Source organism: Salvelinus sp. IW2-2015, unplaced genomic scaffold (genome assembly GCF_002910315.2).
Source record: "Salvelinus sp. IW2-2015 unplaced genomic scaffold, ASM291031v2 Un_scaffold915, whole genome shotgun sequence".
Taxonomy (NCBI): Eukaryota; Metazoa; Chordata; class Actinopteri; order Salmoniformes; family Salmonidae; genus Salvelinus; species Salvelinus sp. IW2-2015.
The window spans coordinates 198,669-219,243 of NW_019942645.1; the positions used below are offsets into that span (position 1 = coordinate 198,669).

Below are 20,575 nucleotides of genomic sequence, written 5' to 3' on the forward strand. Positions count from 1 at the left end.
GTTACCGTCTAGACTGGTCTATAAGGGCCTTGCGTGGGTGTTTACCGTCATAAACTGGTCTGTGTATAAGGCGTCTCTTTTGAAGTGGGTGTGCTTACCGTCTGACTGGTCTATCCAAGGGCCTTTGAGTGTTCAAAATGTGAGAGGTATGATAAGAAAGGGGGTGTGGTTAACCGCTAGGCTGGTTCTATAAGGGTCCTGTGGTGTGGGTGTTACGCGTCTAGACTGGTCTATAAGGGCCTTGCGGGGTGGGTGTCGTCTATCTTCGTCTAGTTACTGGTCTATAAGGGCTCTGGGTGGGTGTAGTCACCGCTTCTAGACTGCGTCTATAATGGGCCTTGCAGTGGGTGGGTGTGTTACGTGTATGACTGGTCTATATATGGCCTTGAGTGGGTGGGTGTGGTTACCTCTGGACTGTCTATAAGGCCTTTTGTGGTGGGTGTTTACCGTCTAGACTGGTCTTAATGGGCCTGGTGGGTGGGTGTGTTACCGTCTAGACTGGTCTATAAGGGCCTTGCGTGGGGGTGTGTTACCGTCTAGGACTGGTCTATAAGGCCTTGGGTGGGTGTGTTACCGTCTAGACTGGTCTATAATGGGCCTTGAGTGGGTGGGGTTGTTACCGTCTAGACTGACTTCTATAAGGCCTTGGGTGGGTGTGTTACCGTCTAGACTGGTCTATATGGGCCTTGGTGTGGGTGTAGTTACCGTCTAGACTGGTCTATATTGCCGAGTGGGTGGTGTGTTACCTTAACGTCTATAGGGCTTGGGTGGGTGTGTTACCGTCTAGACTGTCTATAAGGGCCTTGTGTGGGTGTGTTACCGTCTAGACTGGTCTATAAGGGCCTGGGTGGGTGTTTACCGTCTGATGGTCTATAAGGGCCTTGGGTGGTGTGTTACCTCTAGACTGGTCTATAAGGGCCTTCGTGGGTGTGTTACCGTCTAAGACTGTCTATAAGCCTGGGTGCGTGAGGTTGGGGTGTACCGTTAGTTTGGTTTTGACGGTCTTGGGGGTGTGGTGGGTGTGTTACGTCTCGAGATGTCTATATGCTTTGTGGTGTTTAGTGCGTATCTAGTGGGTTGGTGGGTTGGGGTTACTTGTGGTTTATGGTTATTGGAGGGTTTGTGTGTAGGTGTGTTTGTGGTCTTAGTGTACGGTCCTATTAGATGTGGTGCTTGAGTTGAGCTTCGGTGCCGATGGGATGCTGGGTGGGTGTAGCGTGTGTCTTTGGGTTGTGATGATTATATGGTGGTTATAGGAGGTTTTAGAGTGGGGGCTGAGAGTGTAGATGGGTAATCGACGTATAAAGTTGAGAGGCCGTGTATGTGGTTGGTTACCGGAGAGTAGTGGTCGTAATGCGGTGGGTGTCGTTGAGAATACAAAGCCTTAGGTGGGTGGTGGTCAGACTGTCTTACCTTGGTCGTTCGAATGAGTCTAGTCAGGCTGCTGTGGTGGGTGTGTAGAAAGTTGGCACTGGCTAGTGGAGCGTGATGACGTCTAGATAAAAGGGACCTTGGGGTGGGTAGTATTTGATCTAGATGTTGTTTAAGGGCTTGCGTGGGCTGTGTTGTAACTCTAAGACTTGTATAGCTATGGCCAATTGTCTCAGTCAAAGGAGGTGGTGTTGATACAGTCAGTGCAGATGTTCTTCTTTTGACAATCTGCTGTGTGTCTTCTCTCTCTGATGTATCAAGGCTCTGTGTGTGTGTGGTGTGGTGTTGTGTGTGTCCTACCGGTATAGATCCATGGCCTCCTGTGTGTAGTTGGAGCTCTGATGTGAGAGTGGCTTGTGGTGGTAGACCTCCCCGGAGGTTGAGGAGGTGAAGTGCATGTTGGATCGACGGGCCCTTGGCCCCCCTAGACCCCGACCCGGGTGGAACATCCTACGCACGTGCCGCACCCCGCTCGACTCATCGTGGAGCAACACAGTCAAGGAACATCATGGACACGTCATGAAATACAGTCTCTCTATGCCCCGATCTAAAAACACACTCACAAGAGGCTAAACTGCAACACGCATCAGACAGACAGAGACAGAGACACAGACACACAGAGACAGACACACACAGAGACAGACACCGACACACAGACAGAGACAGCACCGACACACAGACAGAGACACACACACAGACAGAGAGACACACAGAGACAGACACAGAGACAGAGACACACAACAGAGACAGAGACACACACAGAGACACACACAGAGACAAACGAGACACACACAGAGACACACACAAGAGACAAACAGAGACAAACAGAGACAAACAGAGACAGAGTGTGTTGCAGTACCCAGTGCTGTTCAGCGGATGGCCCTGTGGTTCTTGATGAGCTTTTACGCTGACATGTTGTTATTTCCCTGTAGGCGTTTTCCACGTCAGACATGTTACATAGTAGAACTTCAGTGGAATGCCCCACAATTGGAGCATTACATTGTAAGAGCAAAGCGGAGTAGTAGTATGTTTGCCTGTAAAGGATATCAAGTTTCTGGGTTAGGGTTAGACTGAGTGGACTGCAGAGCAGACCAGTAGTATACCAATCAATATCACATTTATTTTATATTGCCCCTTTTAAACCAGAGTGCTTTGCAGTTAGACAGTCTCGATTCCAAAGAGCAAGCAGCGCAGAAGCGAAAGCACAGTGGAAAGAAAAAAAACTCCCTAGAACAAAGAAACCAAGAAGAACCAGGTTCAGGAGGGGTAAAGGATATCAAGTCTCTGGGGGCTCTGTGTTCAAGTGTGAGATGAGCAGCGAAGTCGTCGGCACGTGATTAGGGTCCCCGCCGGGCAGCGAAGCACATATGGGACAGATCTGCAGAGGAGAAGGAGAGAACACAAGCCATCTGAGCATGCTCCACATCAAATGCATTTGAACACACTGTTTTTTTTGGTGCTGTTTCATTTACTGAACATAGCCTGGATGTTGATTTGGGGACATTTTTGCACCTCCCTCCTGCCTGGAAGACAATCTTAGAGGAAGCACTGGTCTCTTTTCCACTGCAGAGATATCCACCACAGGGTTTTCCACTGCAGAGATATCCACCACAGGTTTTCCCACTGCAGAGATTCCACCACAGGTTTTCCCACTGCAGAGAATTTCCACCACAGGGTTTTCCCACTGCAGAGATTTCCACCACAGGTTTTCCCACTGCAGAGATTTCCACCACAGGTTTTCCACTGCAGGGATTTACACTATAGAGATGTACACTGGTGCTTGCCTAAAGACTTGTGTTTCCATGCCCGAGGCCGGGTCCAAGAAAAGTAAGTGGTAGACTTACCACCTCTGAGGAGGTCTCTGTGTGCTCTGCACCAACGTGCTCCTGTAGAGAAGTCTCTGTGTAGCCCATCCTGCCACAGTAGGGACAGGTGAAGGCCTGGGGCTGCTCCACAGACAAGGCCTCTCCTCCATAATATAGATCTATAGTAAGAACAGACAGGAGTGGGGGACAGGGTTAGACAGTAGGGACAGGTGAAGGCCTGTGCTGCTCCACGGACAAGGCCTCTCCTCCATAATATATTGGTCAATAGTAAGACAGACAGGAGTGGGGGACAGGGTTAGACAGTAAGGACAAGTGAAAGCAGGAACTGCTCAACTGACAAGGCACCTCCTCCGTAATACGGGTCTGGAAGGACAGAATCAGTGCAGGCAGAATTAACTCGCCATCTGACTAAAGTTCTCAGGTGTTTAGTTGTGGTATTTGTCTTTTACATCTCCTGTCTGGTTATATGGTGGGGGGGGGGGGTTGTAATAGCTATAGTACTTACTGAAGTCGACCCTGGTTAGTATGCACTGCATGGTGTGAGTTGTAGTGTGTAGTTGTGATGCGTGTGTAGTGTGTCTGATGGTGGTGTATATGCAGGGGTTGTGTGTGGGGTGTGTGTACTCACCGAAGTCGACCCTGGTTAGTATGCACTGCATGGCGTGTTCTGTTGTGTGTCTGGTGGTCGTGGCTCCGCCCTCGTAGCACGACGCACACAGGTCGTAGTCGTAGCAAATTAAACACTTGTACCGCCGCCCCCGGAAGTTACCCTTCAAACACGCATCGCAGCTCACACCTGGGGAAAGACAATTCACAGACGGACCATTTTGACCAATACCCTGTCCTAACCCCACAACACACAAGTCAGAGTATTAGAATAGACCACACAGATAGGGTGTTGGTCAAACACACAGCAATAAAGCCAACACGTTGCAACATTTAGCTAGCTATAATACACAACCAACATATTGGCATAACACTCATAACATGAACTAGCCTGTTAGCTACACAAGCACAGTAGTTTCACATTTCCAGTGTCCATGTGACTAATCAAAAGAGGCAGAACTGCATTGGCCAATATAGCTACAACGCCAGTGTAGAATTGATAGCCGTCGTTATTTAAGACGAGAGTAGACTGACATGAATTTGAAATATGTGTAACTGCTATACCCAGCTAGATAGCTAGCTATGCGGACCACCAACTTTGAGGGCAGGCAATTGCACGACTGGCTCAGTGCAGAACTGATGGCCCTGGTTATTTAAGACTGGCATGAATTTGAAATATGTCGAACTGCTGTACCCAGCTAGCTAGTTTGTTACGTGGACCACCAACGTTGAGGGCATGCAGCTGATTTGACTACAACAGTCGTGCTAAAAGCTAACTAACGTTAACTGGCACAGCGAGCCAACAAACGGAGCTTGTCAACATAGCTAACTACTAGAGTTCGTTAGCTAGCTAGCTAGTTTGTATAGCCGATTCAGAACTGATCCAGGCAGCACGGTTTCCCACTAGCCAGCTCCTTTAATGTATGTTGGTGGATGTTTAACATGCTAAGTAGWTAAAGCGCTAACTAGCTAATGATGGAGGCCTCAGTTACAGGGCCTCGTTCAAGGCTACTTTGATGACAGTGCATTCACAACCTGTGACGTTAGCTAGGAAGGTTTGCTAGCTTGAAGGGGAAASAAAACAAGAATGAAACTAGCTAGGACACTTTGCCAAGGTGATGTTTTGACAGACACGATAATGAATACATTTCCATGTTTAATGGTTTGCCGTAAGCCTKGTAAACTAGCTAGTTGGTTAGCTAACTACAGGTTAAAATGATAGCTAACTCTACAGTTACCTAGCTATCTAGTTTAGCAAGCCAATTAACGCTAGCAACCTAGAAGCTAACAAACTAGGCTAGCTCCCGTGCGAACTAGTTAACTCTGGAAAATAGGACCTGTTTTCTTGGGCAGTGCCCTTGCGCCCAACTAACGTTAGTTACCAAGATACGTTTAAGTTTTAGCTAAAGAATCACAGGAGCTAGATAAAGTGGGTAAATGTATAGCGGCAGCCATTCTAATGCAGTTCATTACAAAATACACGAAGACCTTCATGTAGTTAGCTAGCCAACAATCGCTTCGCTGCGGTCTCGTCCAGCACTTTTTGCGGGTAAACTTACCTTCATGACGGGACATCCTATGGACACTAACACAGCCCCCTACGGGCTCACTCTGGCTTGAACCACGCAATTAATATCGGCTGGAGAATAGAAGCCGGGGCTGGCTGTCCCTGGCCTCTTCCTCATGAAGGATCCGGTTTGGCACAGTGACAGTGCCTTCTCCGCTGCTGCTGTGTCACCGTCCAATGCGCCGGAGCAACGCCAGAGGGCACTGTTGTCCACATTACTGCTACTCAAACCCAACTTTATTTGTCACATGCGCCGAATACAAGTGTAGACCTTACCGTGAAATGCTTACTTACAAGCCCTTAACCAACAGTGCAGTTCAAGAAGAGTTTAGACAATATTTACCAAATAAACAAAACAATTATAAAAAGTAACATAAAATATCAATAACAAGGCTATATACTTTGTTTGTTGCAATTTTACAGCAAATTTCCTGCAAATCTACCCATTTTGCTCTGGAACTTTGGCGACAACTAAGTATTTTTGAAACCTTCCGCTTTGGGCTGGATGTGTCAATGTGTAGTTNAACTTTATTTGTCACATGCGCCGAATACAAGTGTAGACCTTACCGTGAAATGCTTACTTACAAGCCCTTAACCAACAGTGCAGTTCAAGAAGAGTTTAGACAATATTTACCAAATAAACAAAACAATTATAAAAAGTAACATAAAATATCAATAACAAGGCTATATACTTTGTTTGTTGCAATTTTACAGCAAATTTCCTGCAAATCTACCCATTTTGCTCTGGAACTTTGGCGACAACTAAGTATTTTTGAAACCTTCCGCTTTGGGCTGGATGTGTCAATGTGTAGTTCATACACAAGCTTTAGACCCTCGCCATTTCAGTGACAGCTAGCAATGCACACGCAGCAGAGCAAGAAAGAAAGCAATAACGTAGTGCACATATCTGCACATAATGTGATGTAGTGCACCATTTTCGGGGGACCACTTTTGGCTCCTGAGTGCAACTTTRAGAACTACTGGCTAAAAAGTATATATTTTTTWAAAACTACCTGAGAATCTCTTTAATATGATATCTGAGTGAAAGTGACTAACAAATCAACGTGGACCCCTGGAGATCAGGMCCTCTTGGACACGTGATTACTGCAAATGTAGATAGCTGGCTAGACAAACTAGATTAAATTGACCAAATCTTAAAAAACGTTAACTGACATAGGCTAATTGAGTGACTGTCAGTGACTGACACAGCCTAACAAGAGGGACATTGTTGATGCATAACCAAGTTTCGATATTGCACCTTGTGTATTCTACTATTCTAACTCTCAACAGTAAGTTGAGACCCCGACTGAGTTTCCCCCAAAATGTTTTTTTTTTCTACATGGAAGGACCTCGGTGTCGCCTATCAGATACACATCAAGGTAGGTAGATACTTGAAACCTAAGATGTAGGTTAATTAACAATTTGTTTGTGTGTTTATCTTTTATCAGTTCCATGATTGTTGTCTCAGTGTTTTAAAGTAACCCAACCCCGACCACAGAGAGCAAGCAAGAACCACAGTGGTCCAGGAAAAACTGAAGAAACCTTAAAAGGAACCAGGCTCAGAGAGGAAGCCAATCCTCTTCTGGCTAAACCGGGTAATGTATGACTACATCTGTCTGTATCTAGCTGTATCTAGCTGTATCGAACTAGCTTACCTGGTGAAATATATATATATATTTTTTAAATAGCTTTGTGGATGATTGATTGATTAAGAACTTTATACTGTGTCCTCCTGGCTCTTGTGTTGACTGTCAACTGTCAAACTGTGTTATTTGTTAGCCTACATCATCACTGTGTCTTGCTGCATGTGCCATGTACCAATTCTACACTACAAGTACCCTCACAGGAACATACATCTTTACCTGATCGATCTCTGAATATGTTGAAACTCCATTCCAATACAGCTTCTTGTTATACAGTGAGGACGTTGTAGTTMCTTTGTTGGCCACTAGAGTGCGCTAGAGTTGAACTTTTGATACATTTGTATTGTTTTTAACCACATAAAAGTCCTATTAAGGAGAAAATAACTGTTAGTAGTCTGCCAGATGAAACTATGTACATAGACATGAGTGGAAAAATAGGGTTAGGTGGAAGAGAATCAAAGGACCATGATAATAATAATAATAATAAACCTTAGGTGCTGGCTTAAGGCCGGTAGAAACCACGACAGAATGTCTGGTCAGAACAAGGATGAGTCGGTTATGGGGGTTTAATTGGGGGGGGGGAGAGACACAGACACAGACACCTCTGACCATTCTGAAATCCTATCCAGTACTGTTAACTGTGGTTCTGGAAAGAAAAGAAACGAAACATGCCTTCAGAAACTATTCACACCCCCTGATTTTTTTCCCCCACYTTTTTTTTGTGTTACAGCCTGAATGTAAAATTAATTACATTGAGATTTTTAGTCACTGGCTAACATTGCTAGAAAGCTGGCTGTTTTTACAGATTTGAAACCAACAACAAAGGGCAGCYAGGGCAGACAGTCACTGAGGGGGATGACATGAAGACTTGTAGTCATCAAACGAGGCAGATAGAAGTCTACTTCTAAGTAGACTAGATGGGCTACTGGTCCAACAGAAATCCTGTCTCTTGGTGTACCTGGCCACCCCGTCACCAAGGTGCTTGAGGTCGCCAGACCAGGGTGAGTGTCATGGTGGAGGCCAGTGCAGGCTGTAAGACTGTTCTGGAAGAGGGGAGCCAACAGAACGCGGCAGTGGGTCAGGTGGCAGCTTCCCCCTCTGCCCAGGCAACAGTAGGACCTCGGGCAGTGGGTCAGGTGGCAGCTTCCCCCTCTGCCCAGGGCAACAGTAGGACCTCGGGCAGTGGGTCAGGTGGCAGCTTCCCCTCTTCCCAGGCAACAGTAGGACCTCGGGCAGTGGGTCAGGTGACAGCTTCCCCCTCTGCCCAGGCAACAGTAGGACCTCGGCGCAGGGTCAGGTGGCAGCTTCCCCCTCTGCCCAGGCAACAGTAGGAGCCTCGGGCACTGGGGCTTAGTAAGCCCTCAGGGGAGGAGCAGGAGTCATCTTGAGCTGAGCTTGAGCTATACAATTGGCCAGTGGTAACCCTATAGGTGCACTTGATTTGCTCTCTCGGGCCTGCCGGGTAGGTTCTACCTTCAGACATGAAATGGTTCAAAATGGGAAAACTTRGCCTTCCTGGCGCAAAACGAATAATGMGAAGYAAAAAAAAGGAACGCAAGGATTTYTCGTAGTTTTTTTTTMACAGAAATGTTTGGAGKTCGACCAGTGGTGGAATGGACCACTGTAAGTCTTAGATCATAAAAATCATTGTGCTGCCTTAGATACCTTTCCAAGYCCTTCGATACTGTTGACCATAACAATTTCCACACTCTCATTCAAACGTCGACTGAAATAGGCCTGGATCAGYTTTCTTGCAAGTGGTTTGAGAATTATCTGTCAGACAYGACTCAATGTGTGATCTCTGATMGTGTTTAAGTCTAGTTTRCTGGATATTACAAAAGGTGTACCGCAGGGGTCGGTACTGGGACCTGTTATTTTTTACTATTTATATAAATAATATTGGTCTATCTGTTAAAACTTGTGATARTCATGTGTATGCAGACAATACTAGTATGTATGTCATTGACCCAAATGTAGACCAGGTGTTAGAGCTGCAATCTCACTTTGTTGCCTTACAAAAAGCCCTGTTTGGTTTCAGTGGTGTAAAAATACTTTAAAAGTACCACTTATGTAGTTTTTTGGGGTATGTGTACTTTACTATTTATAGTTTTGACAACTTTTACTTCACTACATTCCTAAAGAAAATTAGATAAGTTTTACTCCGTACATTTTCCCTGACACCCAAAACTATTTGTTACATTTTGAACGCTTAGCAGGACGGGAAAATGGTTAATTTCACACACTTATCAAGAGAACATCCCTGGTCATCTCTCTGCCTCTGATCTGGCAGACTCACTAAACACAAATGCTTTGTTTGTAAATGATGTCTGAGTGTTGGAATGCACACCTGGCTATCCGTAAATAAATAAAAACACGGAAGTTGTGCCATCTGGTTTGCTTAATATAAGGAATTTGAAATGATTTATACTTATGCTTTTACTTTTGATACTTCAGTATATTTGAGCAATTACATTTACTTGTGATASTTAACTTTATTAAAAATCAAATACTATAAGACTTTTACTTAAGTAGTATTTTACTGGCTGACTTTAACTTTTACTTGAGTCATTGAGTCAAGTATCTCTACTTTTACTCAAGTATGACAATTGTGTATTGGTTGGTTTAAAACATTCTTAATGTGAGCAAAACAAAATATATGTTGTTCTCTAATTCTCGCAAAAAAATGTTTCGGATGGACTACATATTTATTCATTTAATGGTTCTCCCATCAATCGGGTTTCCACCTCTAAGTATCTGGGGCTTTTGGATTGACAAGGATTTAACGTTTAAAAAAAAAAAAAGTACTGATGAGCTAGTTAAAAAGCTCCGATTTAAAGTGGGCTTCTTTTTTAGAAACAGATCTTGCCACTCCCTAAACAGCYGGAAGCAGATCGTACAGTCAATTTTCCTGACAGTTCTTGACTATGTTGACACAATTTACCGTCTACCGTAGCGCCCTTTGCTTTATCACAGGTAACAGTTGTAATACTCATCACTACATCCTGTATAAAAAGGCTGATCCTCATTAACGTTTCAGGTTCCTCCGAACTCCACCAAATTTGGTAAATCCGCTGTTAGTTTTAATGTGCCTCACTACTGGAACAATTTGCAGAACTCATTACAATTGGATGTTCTGGTGCCGCTCGGACAGTTTAGGATTGATTGAGGACCTAGTAGCTAAACTGTTGTTCATCAACGTTGTGTTTTGTTTTACGTTGTATTTGGTTGTTGTATTGCTTTGATCAGGGCACCCATGGGATTGAGACCCTGGTCTCAATGGGTCTTTCCTGAATAAATAAAGAATAAAAAAGATTACAGTTATTGATCTAGTCTGTTATATCTGGAGTATTTCTCCTGTCTTATCCGGTGTCCTGTGTGAATTTAAGTATGCTCTCTCTAATTCTCTCTCTCTCTTTTTCCTCTCTCTCAGAGGACCTGAGCCCTAGGACCATGCCTCAGGACTACCTGGCCTGTTGACTCCTTACTGTCCCCAGTCCACCTGGCCCTGCTGCTGCTCCAGTTTCAACTGTTCTGCCTGCGGCTATGGAACCCTGACCTGTTCACCGGACGTGCTACCTGTCCCAGACCTGCTGTTTTCAACTCTCTAGAGACAACCTCCTCAAAAGGTTCTACAGCTGCACCATTGAGAGCATRTTGACTGGCTTCATCACCGCTTGATATGGCAACTGTTTGGCATCTGACCGCAAGGCGCTACAGAGTGTAGTGCCTACGGCCCAGTACATCACTGGYYCCGAGRTCCCTGCCATCCAGGACCTCTATACCAGGCGGTGTCAGAGGAAGGTCCTAAAAATTGTCATAAGACTCCAGCCACCCAAGTCATAGACTGTTCTCTCTGCTACCGCACAGAACGCTGTACCAAGTCTGGAACCAACAGGACCCRGAATAGCTTCTAACCCCAAGCTCTAAGACTGCTAAATAGTTAACGCTTTGTAGTTAACGCTACAAAGTCCACCTTGTTAACATGCAACATGTCAGCATCCCTCTGTTGACAAGGAAAATCATCTAGTGTCTCTGCTCCTACTACCATTACTTCTTCAACTTCACTCCTTTCTTCCACTCCTCTCAACGCCTCCGGATAGGAGACATTCAGCCCTTATCCTTCTCCTTCACCCTAACAGGACACTTCAGATGGAGTGGGCCACCATGCGGGTCAGTCGTTGTGCACCATTCACTTGATCCAATTCTTCATGTACAGTACCAGTCAAAAGTTTTTTGTACTATTTTCTACATGCCAAGACATCAGAACTATGAAACAAGCTGGTTGAGAGAATGCCAAGAGTGTGCAAAGCTGTCATCAAGGCAAAGGGTGGRAACTTTGAAGAATCTAAAATATAATTTCATTTGTTTAAGACTTTTTTGGTTACTACATGATTCCAAATGTGTTATTTCATAGTTGATGTTTTCACTATTATTCTACAATGTTGAATTATTATTATTTTTTAATTAAGAAAAACCCTTGAATGAGTAGGTGTGTCCAAACTTTTGATTGGTACAGTACATCACTCGTTGGCCTCTGTACTGGTACAGATCTACTACTCACACCACTCCTCTCAGGATCCCTCCCTGTTGACCAATCTTCCTCTACTTTCGCCACTGCCTCAGCATATGACAACTTCTACACTACTCCAACCTTGGAAACCTCAAACCTGCCTCTCTCACACGGGACATTTCTGATCCCCCAGCTCCATGGGCACCCCTACAATTAACACGTACTTTCTCCAATGCCCTTCTGCACACTTCTCCCACCTAGGATCCTCCCTCCTTCACACTGTTGCCACATGCCCATAAACTRGACACCTGTGACAACGTAATGTAATTGGCACAAACGCTTGTACGGGCAAAGACTCAACATCAAAACTCAAAAGGACAGACAATGACTCTTCTGTTTCACCACTCACGCCACCCTGTCTGCGTCGCACCAAACGACAAGCATCACAAACACRGAGAATCTTCCCCTTCAGTTGGTCAACTTTTACATTTACCATTACCCCAGTAATCACTCCTCTCAATGGAGCCCTTACCTCTCTTGTCCCCATTCGTTTAACACGGAGAGCCTGCTCCCTCTGACCAGCAGAAACACAAACAATTATCACAAGACCACTTCTGAATACCTTCACCGATTCCACAGCACACAACTCTGTTTTCACCCACCCTGAAACCACAATGGATGTCACTCCCACTGTCACAGACTCATCTTTATCCTGACCCTCGGTTCATCACATCTACCACCTCRGATACTTRGCCCTCATTCACTTCCATTTCTCCTCCTGTCTTCGATCCGGCGTACAGCTCACTCTGCTGACACTTTCTACCGTTCTTCTATAACACATAATTTCCCTTTATCCCTCAATTTTTAACCAACTTAAGCTGKTCCCTCTTCTTCCCTCTCTCTTCGACCTCCTCTGCCTCTCTTCTTCCCTCCATTCCTCCTCCGTATTCCAGGTATACAGAGCCTTCGGAAAGTATTCAGACCCCTTGACTTTTTCCACTTTGTTACATTACAGCCTTAATTCTAAAATTGATTAAATAAAAAGAATCCTCGGCAATCTAGACACAATATCCAACAAAATGAAAACAGGTTTTTAGAAATGTTTGAAAATGTATTAAAAATAAAAAACAGATACCTTATTTACATAAGTATTCAGACCCTTTGCTATGAGACTTAAAATGTAGAAAACGTGCATCCTGTTCCATTGATCATCCTCGAGATGTTTGTGCAACTTGATTGGAGTCCACCTTTGGTAAATTGAAATTGATTGGACATAATTCGGAAAAGCACACACCTGTCTATATTAGGTCCCACAGTTGACAGTGCATGTCAAGTCAAAAACCAAGCCATGAGGTCGAAGGAATTGTCCGTAGAGCTCCAAGACAGGATTGTGTCGAGGCACAGATCCGGGGAACGGTACCAAAAAATGTCTGCAGCATTGAAGGTCCCCAAGAACACAATGGCCTCTAATCATTCTTAAATGGAAGAAGTTTGGAACCACCAAGATTCTTTCTAGAACTGGCCGCCTGGCCAAACTGAGTAATCGAGGGAGAAGGGCCTTGGTCAGGGAGGTGACCATAAACCCGATGGTCACTCTGACAGAGCTCCAGAGTTCCTCTGTGGAGATGAAGAACCTTCCAGAAGGCCAATCATCTCTGCAGCACTTCACCAATCAGGCCTTTATGGTAGAGTGGCCAGACGGAAGCCACTCCTCAGTAAAAGGCACATGACAGCCTGCTTGGAGTTTGCCAAAAGGCACCTAAAGACTCTCAGACCATGAGAAACAAAATTCTCTGGTCTGATGAAACCAAGATTGAATTCTTTGGCATGAATGCCAAGTGTCACGTCTGGAGGAAACCTGGCACCAGCCCAGTGCCAGGTGAAGCATGGTGYCAGCATCATGCTGTGGAGATTATTTTTCAGCTGCATGGACTGCGACATCAAGGCAAATATGAACGGAGCAAAGTACTGAGAGATCCTTGATGAAAACCTGCTCCAGAGCACTCAGGACCTCAGACTGGGGTGAAGGTTCACCTTCCAACYGGACAACAACCCTAAGCACACAGCCAAGACAACGCAGAAGTGGCTTCAGGACAAGTCTCTGAATGTCCTTGAGTGGCCCAGCCAGAGCTGGACTTAAACCTGATCGAACATCTCTGGAGAGACCTGGAAATAYCTGTGCAGTAACGCTCCCCATCCAACTTGACAGAGCTTGAGAGGATCTGCAGAGAAGAATGGGAGAAACTCCCAAAATATAGGTGTGCCAAGCTTGTAGTGTTATACCCAAGAAGACTCGAGGCTGTAATCGCTGTCAAAGGTGCTTCAACAAAGTACTGAGTAAAAGGTCTGAATTCTTATGTAAATGTAATATTTAAGTTTTTAATTTTTACCAAATTTGCTAACATTTCTAAAAAATAAAAATAGAAACTGTTTTTGCTTTGTCATTATGGGATATTCTAAGTAGATTGATGAGGGGYAAACACAATTTTTGAATAAGGCTATAACATAACAAAAATGTGGAAAGAGTCAAGGGGTCTGAATACTTTCCGAAGCCACTGTATGTCTCCTTATGATAATAAACTTCTCTTGATATACATCTTGTTCTTGCCCTCTCAAGGGACGCCATTTAACCGGATGTCACAATCTCCGTACAATCTGCACAAACCCCATCGGGATGTAGCCTCAACAGTGCAAAAACAACAGTAAACGGGATCAACTGTTTACATGCCACAGTATCCCGTTTTAGATCAGCATATGCCAGGCATCTTATCCGGGTTTCTCATAAACGTTTTCGGTTTATTGTAAACGGGATATTATGTTTCTATGTCAACTCAAAAATAGAATACTCAAGTATCCCGAATAATAACGAGATATTGGTGWGCATGTAAACTTGGTCAATGTTTTGATTGTCTCCTTTTCAAGTGTATTTAGAATAGAAACAAATAGAATATAACTTTATTGTCCAGTCAAGGATGGACATTTTCTTGATATCTCTATTGAATGTTGCCTAGAAACCCCACGTTGAATTGCATAGAATTCTGTCGGGCAGAAATTAAGGTTAGAATCAGGAACGTTTKCTCTCACAGCTCTACAAGCCAGAATGTTGAGTAAAATTATATTTTAAAGTACTTTACCGGTTGTCRATGCGGTTGGTCCTTTTTAACGGTAGGAATGTGAGACAATATATCCACAGGAAAGTATAATTACATCAAAWTTTAAAGCGCTGGRAGTGCGTTCAAATCACCTGAAGCATGCGCACAWGATAAAAAATACARGCAGGAGATGCATGCTGATTTYCCGAGTTCGTGAACGTGTTTACAAGGTTAAAGAAATATGAACGCAGTACCAGCGTTTTGAAACGTTTATTTAATTATACTTTCCAGTGGATATATTGTCTCACATACCTACCGCCAAAAGGACCCAATTCACCTACAACCGGTAAAGTACTTTAACATATCATTTTATTCCACATTATGGTTTGTAAAGGTGGTGAATGGAAACTTTACCGATTCAAACGCTCATTCCCGAAGTAGAATTGTATGCAATTCAATTTCTGGTTTCCAGACAATATTGATTGCAACCAGAAGCCACACAATTGAAATTGAATCGTTGATATTCACCTCCAATTACACTAATAACGTTCTCTCTGAAACACAATAGGCTATTTAAAAAAATAATCATCTACCAGATCACTTGCTCAGTGTTTTTACGGTCAACTAAATAAAGCCTCTAAATGTGAGGGATTACTATGGGGTAAATGCCAAAGGAAGGAGAGACTAGAGGTCCAGTTTGACTTGTAAATTTACAGACAATATAGTGTTGCTGTGATGTCTACAGGTTGTGATTGCGGTATTGGCACTTGTCGTCCATGCGTAACTGTAGTGGTTCTATTCAATGTAGTCTAATCTGTGTACTCCCCATAATCCGAGCCATACATGATCGGATCACATGGTGGCATTGTTTGTTTTCAGAGACCGCTCATAATATAGTTTAAAAGACAACGTGAAGCTACTACAAATTCATTCATGAATTCTTCGCCACGCCTTTAAAACGTAAAGAAATTGTACTTGACCAATTGCAAGCCTTGAATCCCCACATAGCGCTCTGCCGATGATCAGACGACTAAAGGAGAAACTATTTAAATCTCTAATGAACAACTTGACTCTAGGTCACTCAACTCTCACTGCTCTCAGGCGCACACGAACCACAGTCTCGCTGATACTTGGATCATTGGACATAAACTCACTGAACACACGAGTAACTGTTAAAGAGCCGGTTATCTTTACATCGACGGACTTCACATTTGTTTGCGTGAGAAAGAAATGAAAAATATCACTTTTTCTCTGTGGATTGTCCTACTTTGTGAAATTGCGCTCTTTGCGTCGGGAGTGGAAGACAACGAACTTTTCAAAGGTAAAAAAATACATCTAATCCGACTATTTCATTGACATTTAACAGCATAATCCAGGGTTTCCCCATACTGGTTCCTTGGACCCTTAGGGGTGCACGTTTTGMTTTTTGCTTAACACTACACAGCTGATTCAACTAGTCATCAAGCTGTGATCATTTGAATCAGCTGTATAGTGTTAGGACCAATACCAAAACGTGCACCCCTTGAGGTACCGAGGTCTGAGTTTGGGGAAAGTTGGCATAGCCTATTCGGAAAGCCTACATTTTTTAAATGTTAGGCTATCCACTACAAGAATGACAGTAAATATGGGGAATATTATGCTACACGCCATGAGGAAAGGGTAATTCAGACAAGAAGCAGATTCAATGGAAATCCCAGAGTTAATTATCATTTTAACCCATTAGCACAGCATGTCTGGGTTTTGAATGCATCGATCCTCTCAGGACCAAGTGGTGAGATAATGGAGACTGGGAAGAGCGGGAATGGATTTTCATGTGAGATACGTGTCCTTGGGAAGTGCTCGTGATGTGGCGCAAAAGCCGGACTAGACGTCACATCGCGTGGTTCTATTTGGAATTMAGATTTTTCCGATGACTCCGCGTTATACCGAGAACGGCAGTGCCGCGCCAGGGCTGTTGGCTTGTTCTATAAGTCTGTAAATAATCATAATGATTTTAAGTTTGCTTTCATCTAGGAAAAAAACATTTTTTATTTTATGTCCATAATTATTCCACTGTATCCTGTTCCGAAMAATAATTAATACAAACTTGGCAGTCAAGTTTACATTTTTTATAAAAWWWAWAAAAAAATCCTGAATATAGTWTTTGCCTTGACACTTACCGGAAAGGGAAAACTAAAAGACGTTATTTCACGTGAAAGTGTCAGTAAGAACACAAGGCCATATGGAATAGAAGTGCAGGAGAGTTCTGGAGTGCCGAGATATTGAAGTATAGTAGGCAGCCGGCTTTGTATTTACAGCCAACTGATACTGTCACAGAGCAGTTGTAACCTACAGTACATTCCTACATTTTATACACTGTCTGTACAATAGTAGCAGGTTGCCTTCACAAAGGATTGCCAAAGGCTGCTTCTCAGTAACCACTTACCCCCCCCCCCCATGTGCACTAAACTCCACACATAGGATAGATGATAAACGGGGGGAATGAAAAGCACAGGTCTTGATAGGTATCTCTATTTTGCTTTCACCAGTCTGGTGCAGTGAATGAAGAACCAAGGAAACATTGAGCCACCTTCAATATGCTAGCTCTTTTTACCTCCAATGCCAGGGAACAGCGATGGCGTGGCATGGGTGTAAAATTATGCTAATTCCTTTCTGGGATGAGAAATTTATTTACAATGCTATATCTAATCAGTTATTTTCTAATATTGTCCTGTGGCGCCCATACATTGATGGTAGTCTGGAGGGGCACAGAGGAGGACTTGAGTAGATTTGTGTTGGTACCCAAACTCTACTAATCCCCATTTATCATTTACAGAAGCGCATTGACAGGAAGTGCAATCTCCTCTACCTCGCTATTTTTAAAGGCGACAGCTTGAAACAATTTTTTTGGGCAAACGCTCCTAACATGCTGACTAGACTAGACTGGCRGTGCGTGTCTGCTATTGCGCGCATCAGCGAGCATTGCAAAATAAATATTTACATGCATGTTATTCAATCATATTCAATCATTGCATCTACACTGCTCGTATGTGTCTGCGTAGCCAGGCGCTAAACAAGAACTTGTTTCTATTTGTGACACTTGATGTGCTCCAAGTCCCGCCTCTCCCATCTCCTCATTGGTTTTTGGGAGCATATACCCACGTGGGTGATTGAAAGATGAACTGAGGTCCACAGTCCAGTTGGTAGTGGTAATGCACCTTAAAGTTGGTTGCTAACCAACATATAAAGTCCAAAGAAGAAGTGTGAAGGAGAGATTACTAGAAACGAACTCGGTTTAACCCTTTTATCTGTGGATTGTCAGAGGACCTTGTGCGTTTCAGGTAAAATGACAACCCAATATTTATATCCCAGGACAAATTYGCTAGCAACATAAAGCTAACTAGTTAAATTGCAATACATGTTTAATGCTTTCCGACCTGTCCCCAAGTTTATTTTTTTAATGTAGTTGGTTCAGAGTTCMTTTTGATATTTCAACCTGCGCGTCCTGATTCGTGTCTGGTGTGGGTCAAAATCAATATGCACCCGATGGCGCACGCGGTCAGTGTAGTCAGCATGTAAACTATGATTATGGCTTAAAATCCGATCAGAGAGAGAGGGAGAATGTCTTTGAGCGAGCAGAACATCATTGGCACAGATAAAATGTCAAACAACTGTACACAAAGAAATGTGATTAAAACAAGTGTGTGCATGCATTCATTTGTCCACCAGCAATAGTCACTTGTCATTGTCATAGCTAGCCGGGTTGAGCAGTAAGTGCCTGCTTTTCCTTCACTCTGTGGTCCAACTCATCCCAAACACAATCGGGRGATTGTGGAGGCCAGGTCATCTGATGCAGCACTCCATCACGCTCCTTGGTCAAATAGCCCTTACACAGCCTGGAGGTGTGTTGGGTCATTGTCCTGTTGAAAAACAAATGGTTGTCCCGCTAAGCGCAAACCAGATGGGATGGCGTATCGCTACAGAATGCTGTGGTAGCCATGCTGGTTAAGTGTGCCTTGAATTCTAAATACATCAAATGTCACCAGTAAAGCATCATCAAACCACCTCCTCCATGCTTCATGGTGGGAACCACACATGCAGAGATCATCCGTTCACCTACTCTGCGTCTCACAAAGACACGGCGGTTGGAAGCAAAACTTTCCAATTTGGACTCCTCAAACCAAAYGACCGATTTCCACTTGTCTAATGTCAATTGCTTGTGTTTCTTGGCGCAAGTATTATTGGATTCCATTAGTAGTGGTTTCTTTGCAGCAATTCGACCCATGAAGTCCTGATTTCACGCTGTCTCCTCTGAACAGTTGTCTGTTACTTSAATTCTGTGAAGCATTTATTTGGGCTGCAATTTCTGAGGCTGGTAACTCTAATGGACTTATCCTCTGCAGCAGAGGTAACTCTGGGTCTTCGMTTCCTGTGGCGGTCCTCATGAGAGCCAGTTTCATCATAGCGCTTGATGGCTTTTACAATTGCACAACTTTTCAAAGTTATTCATTTTCTGGATTGACTGACCATGTCTTAAGGTAATGCTGGACTATCGTTTCTCTTTGCTTATTTGAGCTGTTCTTGCCATAATAGGGACTTGGTCTTTTACCAAAAAGGGTTATGTTCTATATACCACCCCTACCTTGTCACAACACTGATTGGCTAAAAACTCATTAAAAAGGAAAGAKATTTCACAAATTCACTTTTGACAAGGCAAACCTGTTAATTGAAATGCATTCCAGGTGACTACCTCATGAAGCTGGTTGAGAGAATTCTAAGAGTGTACAAGCTGACATCAAGGCAAAGGGTGGCTACTTTGCAGAATCTCAAATGTTTTTTGGGGGGGCGGTTACTACATGATTCAATGTTTCATAGGTTTGAATGTCTTAATTTTTCTACAATGTAGAAAATAGTAAAAATAAAGCGTGTCCAAACCTTTTGACTGGGGAGAATCTGCTACCATTCATTGAGTACATAATCAGTCCCCAATAATGCAATGTAAACTGACAAACCAGATAAAGCTGATTCTGACATACTAAACTCAGGTTATTTGCCAAATACATTTGCATGGACAGGAATTTGACTGAATTGGTGCTGCCACAAACAAAATGTATAATGATGCAGAATTTCCACAGATCCAAAATATAGTAAGAACACTAAGCTGCATGTAACCTAGTAGGTTAATGGCACAACGCTATTACCTAAAGGTTAATGTGGAAAAATCTGTGCCCTTGAATGAAGCACTTAACCCTAATTACTCTGGATAAGAACTTCTGCTAAATGACCAATTTAAACAAACCAAGCTAAATTATGTTGGAAGATATGTGCAGTTTTGGGATGACMGTGCAGGGTAAATAGTGCGAAGTCCATGGATGAGAGGACCAGGTGGACTTTTGATTACCATGGCACGTGGGAAGTAACTGTTCAAGTAGTGGGAGGTTTTGGTCACGRTTGACCTGAACTGTTTGCCTGAGGGGAATCTTTGGTGGAAGGGGTTGACGGTTATCTTTACTGCAAGCTTCCTTGCCCTGGAGTCGTACAGGACCTCAATAGAGGGCAGGTGGCAGCCAATGGCCCCCCTCAGCAGACCGGACAATCCATTGTGATGATGATGAAGATTGGACTTTATGGTGATTTAGAATTGACTCGGTACACACAGCATTCATTTGGAGGACAGAACAACTGGCGTGAGGAGTTTAAATATTTTAGCATCTTAATGTTGTGTTCGAGGTAGCAGTCCATTTTAAGACTCCTGTATCGACAGAGTAAAACTATGGCTAATAATTTAGCCAATTAAGTGATGAGGTGACTTGACTAAGCCCAGCTGTAGGGCCATTCCATGGGAGGAGTGATGCTGATGCACAGGTGCTATCCTATAGGTTCATGAAAAGTGGTCTAGCGGTGGACGAGGCGCTCCATGA

At 43.6% G+C, this 20,575-nt stretch overlaps 1 protein-coding gene and 1 pseudogene across 1 annotated transcript in view; one reads left to right on the forward strand and one right to left on the reverse strand.

The window, feature by feature from the left end:
- LOC112069132 (E3 ubiquitin-protein ligase KCMF1-like) overlaps window positions 1-5,551 on the reverse strand; it is a 19,394-nt pseudogene extending 13,843 nt beyond the window's left edge.
- Window positions 5,552-20,564: 15,013 nt separating this feature from the next.
- The window catches only part of lipg (lipase, endothelial), a 14,961-nt gene continuing 14,950 nt past the window's right edge, over window positions 20,565-20,575 (forward strand). Inside the window, exon 1 of the mRNA XM_070438425.1 lies at window positions 20,565-20,570. The gene's annotated coding sequence lies outside the window, so the exon portion shown is untranslated. The remainder of the gene's footprint in view (window positions 20,571-20,575) is intronic.